The sequence below is a fragment of the Arvicanthis niloticus genome, chromosome 12, assembly GCF_011762505.2.
Source record: "Arvicanthis niloticus isolate mArvNil1 chromosome 12, mArvNil1.pat.X, whole genome shotgun sequence".
Classification (NCBI taxonomy): Eukaryota; Metazoa; Chordata; class Mammalia; order Rodentia; family Muridae; genus Arvicanthis; species Arvicanthis niloticus.
This window is the reverse complement of record NC_047669.1, coordinates 12,183,617-12,193,206: the sequence shown is the minus strand read 5'-3', so window position 1 is coordinate 12,193,206 and position 9,590 is coordinate 12,183,617. Positions and strand designations below refer to the sequence as shown.

Below are 9,590 nucleotides of genomic sequence, written 5' to 3'. Positions count from 1 at the left end.
TACAGCTGACATGTATGTCTCAGTGGTCACAAAAGATAAGTAGAATACAAATGGCTAGATTCTGTATAAAGCCTTGGAAACTCAGTACTGATTTAAGACACGTTCCTTTCTAAGTTCCATCCAGGGCTATTAATGTGACATAAGTATCCTTAAGTTTGATTTCTGTCTTCCCAAGGTAGAGTAAGATTTCTAGAAATAACTAAATCAAACAATGTATGCCTCTTTGGAGTATGCCCAGGTTGAAACGTGTTGTGATCCAATGTATTGACCTCAAAATTTAGATAAGTGACCTGACATGTCTGAAGATTATTCCTGGGTCAGCGAAGCAGAAACCCAGTACAATCTGCAACCTCTGGTCATGTGATGAGGAACAGCAGGAGTGGCTGGATTTGAAAAGCCAACCCCTCCACAATTTGAATAGATAACACTCAAGGGTATTGAGGCAAGCTCCGGGACATTGTAGTTGTAGGAGCTACTAAATCCCTACTCTGTCTTACAAGGTAGGCTTTCAGAAATGTAGCTGGGAGTAGATCACTGTGCAGTGTAAACTTCATCCTTTTTGTCTTACTCCTGAGTAGTAGATGTTATGTTGTTCCTTGTCTCTGAGCTGCCACATATTCTAGACCCAGAATTCCATGTTTACCATTTCTCTCCCTTGCAAACTCCTACTTGGTATTTGCTGGCATGTTTGCTGACTGTGTGTTCCCTTAGGTCTTTACTGAATGTCTCTAGAGTAGAAGTAAGCATGTTGCGTTCCAGTGATTTTACTCTCTGCTATAATTCAGATTTAGAATGTCCTCCCTAAAGCATATACAGTAAAGGGTTGGTCCTCAACTTAGTGCTATTAGAAGATAGTGGAAATTTTTAGAGGCCTGGTGGGAGTTCTTCTGAAAGGATGACGCAAGGTTTGCGAGATGGTGGTCTATCCTTGCTCTCTGCTTCCCAGTCACCAGGAGGTGAGCAGTTTCTTCAGCTAAGTAGTCCCACCATAATATAATGCTTGGCCACAGGTCCCAAGGGAAATAGACCACTGGCTCTGGACTGAAAGTTCTGAATCCATGAAGCAAAATACACATTTTTCTCTTTTTGAGTTGCTATATCTCAGCTATTTGCTAAAATAACAGAAAAGTCACTAGCTCATTTTCCTTCATTGCATTAGACAATAATCATGCCTACAGACCTCACTGGCTTATGCAGCAGATGGCTAAACACTAAATTAAAAAGAGAAAGTGTGAAAGAGGAGAGAAGGAGAGAAGGAAGGAGGGGGATGAAAATGAAAAAGAGGGCAGAAGGGAAGGAGAAAGAGGGAAGGAAGAGAAGAGGGAGGGTGGAAGAGGGATTCAAAGAGAAATGGCAGGTGGGGAAGAGACTTTTCCAAGCAGTAATCCCATAGGAAATAGGAATAAATTCTCCTCCAGCTCCACATATGAAGAACTCATGTTCATTTCACAGCATCTTAGTCAAGTCACTTCTTCGGATCTGATAAGACATATATTGACTCTTGGTTTTCTGTTGATTCTGAAGAGGCTTCTAAGATTTAATAAGAGTAGAAAAGATAAATAAGTGTACAGGTAATGAACTCTAGATTACATAAGCAAACATTACTCAATTACATTCCTATTAATATACTGACTCTGTAATGCATTTTTGAGATATTTAATTATCAATTTGACAAGATAATCTAGGAGTAGTTAATGATTATACCAGTAAATTGTTTTTTTTTTTTAAAATCACTGACAATTATTAAGTCTCATAACAGACATCAAATTAACTTGCTAGAGCTGTCTGGTTAAATAGACAGCAGTTAATTATGAGGTACTTACACATGCTTCAAGTTTTAATATGCAAGTCTTTTTAATGGTGTAGCATCAACGGTGTTGTGTGAGGGAACAATTTGCCCACAAGGCATTTCCAGAGTCCATGTATTATGACGACTGAGCAGGCAAGAGCATGACTCTTCACGCTGAGCCACCTTATACTACTTTTCGTAAGGGAACAGGACACTAGAAATTCCTAAACAAGACAAGCTAAGGTTTTGGACTCTCCAATTTATCTTTCTCTGTGAGACGGCCAAAAGATGAATATCTCACACCCATATGCAGGTCTTCTTTAAAGTGTCTACCAAGGTGGAGGGGTTGGAAATTACAGAAATAAGACATGAAAAGCCACTGACTTTATCTTAGCATACACGGGCAGCTGAAGATTGCTGGCTATACTAGTTGAGAAGAGATTTGAGGCCAACAGGCCAGCCTTGGCCCATTGACTTCTTGGGGATCTAGAATATCTCTGTTTCAGCTCTTCACCCACCTGGGCCCTGTGGTTCCCAGAGATTCCCTATCTGCTCTTGGCCAGAGAAGATTTCATTCCATAAACAGGCAAGAGAGATTTTAAAGAGTACCCTAGATTCTCTGGAGATAGTGTCCCCATTCCGTGTCCCAGCATAATTTCCTCTTTCTCATCGATATTTAAATTCCCTGGCTCCTGCCCTTCTCTGTTAGCTCTTACAGAACCAAGTAGCACAGTGGATGGCACAAACTAAACGTTCAAGAAAAAGTTCTTCAGTTGAGATAAATTAAACTGAATGAGTTTGGATCCAGTTGGGTGAATTGGGCCTTTTGATCCAAACACTTCCAGTTATAATGAAACAGCAGAAGAGTCATTTGTGGACGGCATCCAAATGGTTGTGATTGAAGCCTTGGTGCCATCTCCATGTTGTGAAGAGTACGGCTCAGCCTGCCTGTACCCTCTCTGAATAAAGGAAGTTAAGGCAGCCATGGAGATAGAAAGACTGGCACCTGGAACAGACTCCGTATGCTTGGAAAGGAAATAACTTGAAAACACAGAATCATCACCTTGAATTGTTGTTCCCTTTGAATGCAGTAACTCACATCATGCTTTCACAAAGATTTCTCACAAAGAATCATTCCAGTAATTCAATAAGGAGCCTGAGGGGCTGGCAAGATGGCTCATTGGCCAAAGACACTTGCTGCCAAGACTGACAGCCTTTAGAATTCGCATTAGGAGAGAACTAAGTCATAAGAGTGTCCTCTGAGCTCTACAAACATGCTGTAGTGTACACATATGCATGCAAGAACACAGACACGCACATGCAAACAACATAAATAAATGTAAAATGCCAAAAGGAAAGGAAGCTTGGATTCACAAAAACAAATGAAGAACATGAACAAATGAGCTTGTAAGGTATAAGCTTTTGTAAGTAGGAAGGAGGGGTTTAAGTCATATTTTCAAATTAGTTAGTGCCCTTTCCTTAATACATACCTGACAGTGTTGTTGTGTGGTCCTGTTAACACTACGCACTATTGGCCACATGGTAAGTGAGACTTGGCTAAATATTGTCTTTGATACTCTTGGAATGGCATTTCCTCACCCAGTTCTCAGCAAAGCAAAGGATGCAAGCATGGATCAAGATGAAAGACCTTTAATGAAGTAGGATAGAACTTGCCCCTGTGGGGAAGTCACACAGCCTGAATTCCAACCCAGGTTCAAACTCATTCTAACAGTAGGAGCTAACATTACTGAGTGCATGCTTTGTGTCATGCACTGCATTTATCGAATTTAAAGCTTAGAACAAACAGAAGGCATGGTTTCTTCAATCATCATATTTTGCAGTAGACACATGATATGGGTAAATAATTTATTCAAGGTCAAATTTCTGCTAAGTAGTATTATACATCTTGATGACCTCTATGGCACATCTCTCGGAGACCATCAGTAGTGTACTCTTGATGAATTTCACTCCTCTCGGAGGTGGCAACTCAAAGTCAACCCACAGACATTTCAAAGTATTCCAGAGATAACAAACAAGTCATTGAGTATGGGAAGATTTACAATAATTATATCAAATAATGCAATGTTGGTGGAATATGAAAATCCACCTCATCAATTTCACATGCTCATTCACTTTGTCATGGCATTCACTCCATTTTATAACTTGCTTTCTACACTTAATATATTACAGTGATCATCTTTCCTTATTGCCACAATCCATAATTATAATTTTCACAACTGCATAAACAACCAGTAGTAACCACCAAATGATAACTTGGCCAAAATATCACAATAAAACAATGCCCCTGTTACTGATGCCTAGGGAGTGCTTAGTGGGACTGTGGGATGCTGCTGCTATGAGCATCTCACTACAGTCATTTCTGTAGCACACATTATCAAAAAGACATGAAAAGCAGCATGTGAGTATCTTGATAAAGACAGTACAATACTGGCACAGAATCAGGCATGTAGACCAGGGAAACTATAGAGAACCCAAGAAAGAAACCTGCCCAGCTATGATAACATAGGTTTCTTTTGCTTTTGGTTTGGTTTGGTTTGGTTTGGTTTGGTTTGGTTTGGTTTGGTTTGGTTTGGTTTTAAGACAGAGTCTCACAGCATAGCCCTAGTTGTCCTGGAATTCATTCAATATACCAGGCCAGCCTTGAAAACTCACAAAGATTCTCCTGTCTCTTCCACTTCAGCTCTGGGATAAAGGCGTGCACTACCACATCTTAGTGATAACCTAGGTTTCTGATAAGTGTGCCAAAAATATCCGCAAGAAGAAAGATAACCCATTCCACGTGCAAAGCAATGAACTGAGACCCACGTCTCTCACTCTGCACAAATCAGTTAAGGTGGCCTAGAAATCTTAATATAAAACCTGAAATGCTGAACCACAAGAGAAATGCATAAAGAATATATTTCAAGTTATACATAAGGGCTAGACCTTTTTGAACAGAGCCTCAGTAGCACAGGAAATAGGCCTAAGATTCAACAAATGTGACCACATGAAGCCAAAGGCTCTGCATGGTAGAAGCTTTACGGCTTACAGAAAACATTTGCCAACCACACAAGACAAGGGGTTGATATCTAGAATATAGGGACAACCTGCAAAATTAGACAACAAAACCCTCCCCTCATCTATAATTGAGCTTATAAAATGAACAGCCAGTTCTCAAAAGAGGAAATACAAATGGACAGTGCATGTTTTAAAAAGTATACCACATCTTTAGCCACCAGGCAAATGTAGATTAAAATCACTTTGAAATTCCATTAGAATAGCTAAAATCAAAAAAAAAAAAAAAAAAAAAAAAAACCAACGAACGCTGTCAAGGATGCAGGGAAAAGAGAAATCTTATCCCTGCTGGTAGGAGTATAACATTGTATCACCCATATGAAAATCAATGTGAGGGTTCTCAAGTAATTAAAAATATAATTACCATATGCTCTACCTGTATGACTCATTGACATGTAACTTGAAGGACCTCATATCCTGCCGCAGAGATACCTACACTCCATGCGCATTCCTCCTCTATGCACAACCACGAGGAAGCAGATTCGTAGGATCTGTGACTCATATACACAACGGAATTCTACTTGGCCATTAAGGAAAATGAATTCATCAAATTTGCAGGCAATGGATGAAGTTGGAAAGTACTGTGAGGGACAGTAACTCAGATATAAGAAAGGGAACATTGCATGTCCTTTCACATATGTGTATCCTAGTTTATAATGCTTCTATGAGTGGGGATAGGTAGAGTGTACTGGCTATAGAATGTCAAAGAAGACCACAGTACAGGGGGAAAGAGTATTGAAGAAGGAGAAGGGCACACATGACACTAAAGCACAAGAGAAATGGTGGCAGTGGGTGGAAGGGTACAAAGGAGGGCCAGGACAAATGGGGGAGAAGAGAAAAGGGGAATCAGCAAAACAAATTGTGTTTGAAGACGTCATGATGAAATCAAATCCCGTGTAAGCCAGTTGAAAAATAAAGTTACAAAAAAAGAAAGAAAAAGAAAGTATAATGTTGGTAATGACCTCCTTTGCTCCTGCACTTCTTAAGACACTGAACACGGATCTCGGGTTCCAGGTTTTGCATGACTATGACGGTTTGCTAAAGTGAACAAACCTTAACTGATGGCTTCAAAGCTCTGGCTCTGAGGCAAAGTTTACATGGTGTCAAGAGGACAGGGGTCTGTGTGAAATGCCTGTTAACACAGACCTGCCGGGAGAAAAGAGACAGAGATCAAAGTCTCAAGGGGCCAGGCCTCAGGAGGCATTGAGGAAAGCAGTCTTGGATGTCACTTTGATGTTTGACTCTCCATATTAAGGAAACACTCTCCTTGAAATACACCCAGTGGTTACTTGCTTTCTCTATGTCAACAAGAAGCTGACTCCATGTGACAGATGCTGAAAGATGTTGGGATTTGGAACTCAGAGCACCTGCAAAACTCCTGGGTCACATCTTAAGCTTTGCTGCAAACTCACGAGTATTGGAGCAACATGTCTAACAATTTGTCCTAAATTCTAATAAAATGAGGCAGCCTGGCAGGCACTCGTAGTGGTCCATGCCTGTAACTTCAGAACCTTGGTGGCTGAAGCAGCAGGATCAGGAATCCAGAGTCATCCTTAGCTAGAGAGTAAGTTCCAGGCCAGCTTCGGTTACAAAACAATGAAAACACAACTACCGGTTAGTTTAACTTGGAAATTTGTAACATAGTTTTTCAGTTTGTGAGTGACATTTTGATTGTTCTTATATTCTTGGCCTTTTCCTCTTTGGTCCAACACAAAGGCAGGGACCACTAGAGGTCAGACTTTTTGTGTGCCTCTTCTTGAAGAAAAGAATTCAAGGCTTGTATTAGCTGTGAGAAAACAAGGGTCGTCTATACTGGCAAGCAGTGCCACCCTTAACGTCTGTTATAAACTTTTCCGTTTCCATAGATTTCTAAGAAAGATTTCCTAACTTTCTGTGTCTTTTCCTTGAACGTCATTTCAATCTATCTCCTATTGCAGTGTCTCAGTGGAAATGGTTAATCATTAACCGCACCCTCTGCACAAGAGTGGAAGGGAAGTAGTACCCCATTCCTGCAGCTGCAAGATAGGAGTTTAATTCAATAAATAAGCAATGTAATAAGACTCCAGCCTGTGTAACCCAAAATCACATGGTCAGTGGATGGCTAGGATGGGATCAAAACTAGACATTACATAATTCCAAAGTCCATGCACTCGCCACAAAACACTGACTCTTGCATACTTCTAAACTCTCCTGGCTACAAAGAACCATCATTCTCGAAGGAATGGGAACCAGAGATGAAGAGAGATTTCCCCCAAGGATATAGAAAACAACTGGCCTTGGGCATGGGCTAAAAGTTAGCTCAAGAGTCCCTTTGCATCTCTCAATGCAAGCTTCGATACTAAGAGTTAAGGACAAGGAAGACAGTTAACCCAAAAGCAGTAAAAATTAAATGTGTTCTGATGTGTTGGATGAAAACTTGGGAACCTCATGTGCTCCACCCTCTTGCTGATAACAGCTGCAAGTGTTTGCTTTCTTTCTCTAACATCTGGCCAGCCCCTGTGTAAACAGAGTGGAGGTCAGTGTAGGGAAGGATCTGAATGGCCTATTTCTAGGTCTCTTAAGGATACAATGAGCTGGGACAGAGTCTGAGATAGGAATTTCTTCCATGCTTTATGACAATGTCAGCAGCAGTTTCTAGTGGCGCTCTGAAGTCTCTTCCTGCTACTAATCTGTTTTTTGTTTCTTTAACTGATTTCCATAGTCTAGGTTACTTTCAAAGAAAATAAGTGTATTTCTCACAGTCTGGGGGTGGAGAAGTGCAAAGTCCAAGTGTGCTGAGGACCCTCTTATTGATGGAGTTCCCAAGGTAGCCCTGCACATCACATGATGTGACAGAGAAAGACTGCCAAGCTAAAATCTCTCTGTTCCTCTCCTTATGAAGCCACCACTGCAACTACAGCCTCTACTCTGAGGACTACATTAAGTCGCATCTATACCACTTGCAAATATAATGAACATGACATAGCACTTTAAAGATTATAAACTCTCCAATTCCATATTTTTGTAGCAAGCAAACTCCTCCCAAAGAAAAAGTTCACACTAACAGTAATGTTAAAGAGAGAATTCAATCTATCAACAGCTTGCCTTCAAAAGACTATTTAAGGGAGGCCTTCTCCTTAGTCAAAATCACACACGCACACACACACACACAGAGAGAGAGAGAGAGAGAGAGAGAGAGAGAGAGAGAGAGAGAGAGAGAGAGAGAGAGATTATTTACCCAGACATGCTTAATTTAAAACATGACTTAGATATTCAAATATATTTTTAAAGTTTACTAATGTATTTTCTTCTTCTAAAAAGTTTGTTGAAGTTATGGTCTTCTTTGGAATAAATATACTAATTAAATATACTAAATGAAATGCAAGCACAGTAATGAGTCACTGAACTTACAAATATGCCTTGAATTCCAAAAATGTTCAATCCGCGTGGTAGGCAATGACAAGCTGACAGAGTTTACCTGAAAGAATAAGAAAATCTGAACATAGAATTTGAGCTATTTTATGAAATTATTGTTTGTGATCTATCAAGGAAGCATCAATACCCAGGGAGATTCTTCATTTATCCTTCCGTTTGATCCTTCTTTTCTTTCTTGTTTCATTTTACACCCGGATCAGAGCCTCCTGTCTACTCTCCTCCCAGTCTCACTCTTACAAATCCCTTCCCCATTGTCCCCAAAGGGGAGCCCTCCCCCTAGTTACCACCACCCCACCCTGGATCATCTAGTCCCAGCAGGACTAGGCACATCCATTTCCACTGAGGCTCAACCAGGGAGTCCAGGTAGGGGGAAGGAGATCCAATGGCAGATGGAGACAGGCCCAGCTCCTTTTGTTAGGGGACAAACATAAAGATCAAGCTGCACATTTGTAGGGGATCTAGGTCCAGCTCCTGCATGCTCCCTGGTAGGTGGCCCAGGCTCTGTGAACTCCCCTGATCCCGGGTTAGTTGACTCTGTAGATTTTCTTGTAGTGTACTTGACCCCTCCAGCTTGTCCAATTCTATCCCCGACTCTTCCACAAGTCATCCCGAGCTCTGCCTGAGGTTTGGCTGTGAGTCTCTGCATCTGCTTCTTTTCTTTTAAACCATGCGATGATCGTTTAGTACTGAGTTAACGCACTGAAATAGAAATGGAGAGTCGAGTTGTAAGGAAGGACCACATGGATTGAATGCAGCTTATTTTAGGATAGTGTTCAAACAGAGGTGGCTCAGAGCTTCCCAGTATGGTAATCTCCCCTCCCCCTCTCCCTTTCCCCTCAAATATCTTCCCTTCCCCACACAAAGTACCAACCCCGTTTCCCTCCAACCTTTCTTTTTATCCTCTCAGAACTCCAGTTGGCTCTACTTCCAAGATGGCTGAGGCTGTCGGGGTCTTGATGTCATCCAGCAGAGGGCGCTGTTGGAGCAGATTTGGGCATGGCCATGGAAAAGTCTGGGAGGACAAGGACAGTTTCCTTGAGAAGAGGGCAACTGCATTATCTGGGTTTCATGGTGACTTAAAGGAGAGCTTATTGGTCCTCCTTGAATCACCTTACATTTTCTGCTCATTTTCACAAAATTCTATGTTAGATGTTTTAGTGGTACATTCAGTGGGAGGGGGTGGGAGAACTAATTGGTTTTAAAAAAAAAAAAGCTATAAATTCAGAAGTACATCAAGGTAGCTGCACAGTAAAGCTACTGAGGATGACAAATATCAAGAAAATATCAACCACAGCATGTGTATGTGTCAGAG

The 9,590-nt window shown here is 41.1% G+C and overlaps 1 long non-coding RNA gene across 1 annotated transcript; it reads right to left on the bottom strand.

Moving 5' to 3' along the window:
• Positions 1-1,400: 1,400 nt before the first annotated feature.
• On the bottom strand, positions 1,401-9,297 carry LOC143444024 (uncharacterized). Its single transcript, XR_013113506.1, has 3 exons — positions 9,166-9,297; positions 8,255-8,977; positions 1,401-1,530 (listed from the first exon to the last, which is right to left on the bottom strand). It is a non-coding gene; the product is annotated as an uncharacterized LOC143444024 (long non-coding RNA).
• Between the last annotated feature and the right edge of the window lie 293 nt (positions 9,298-9,590).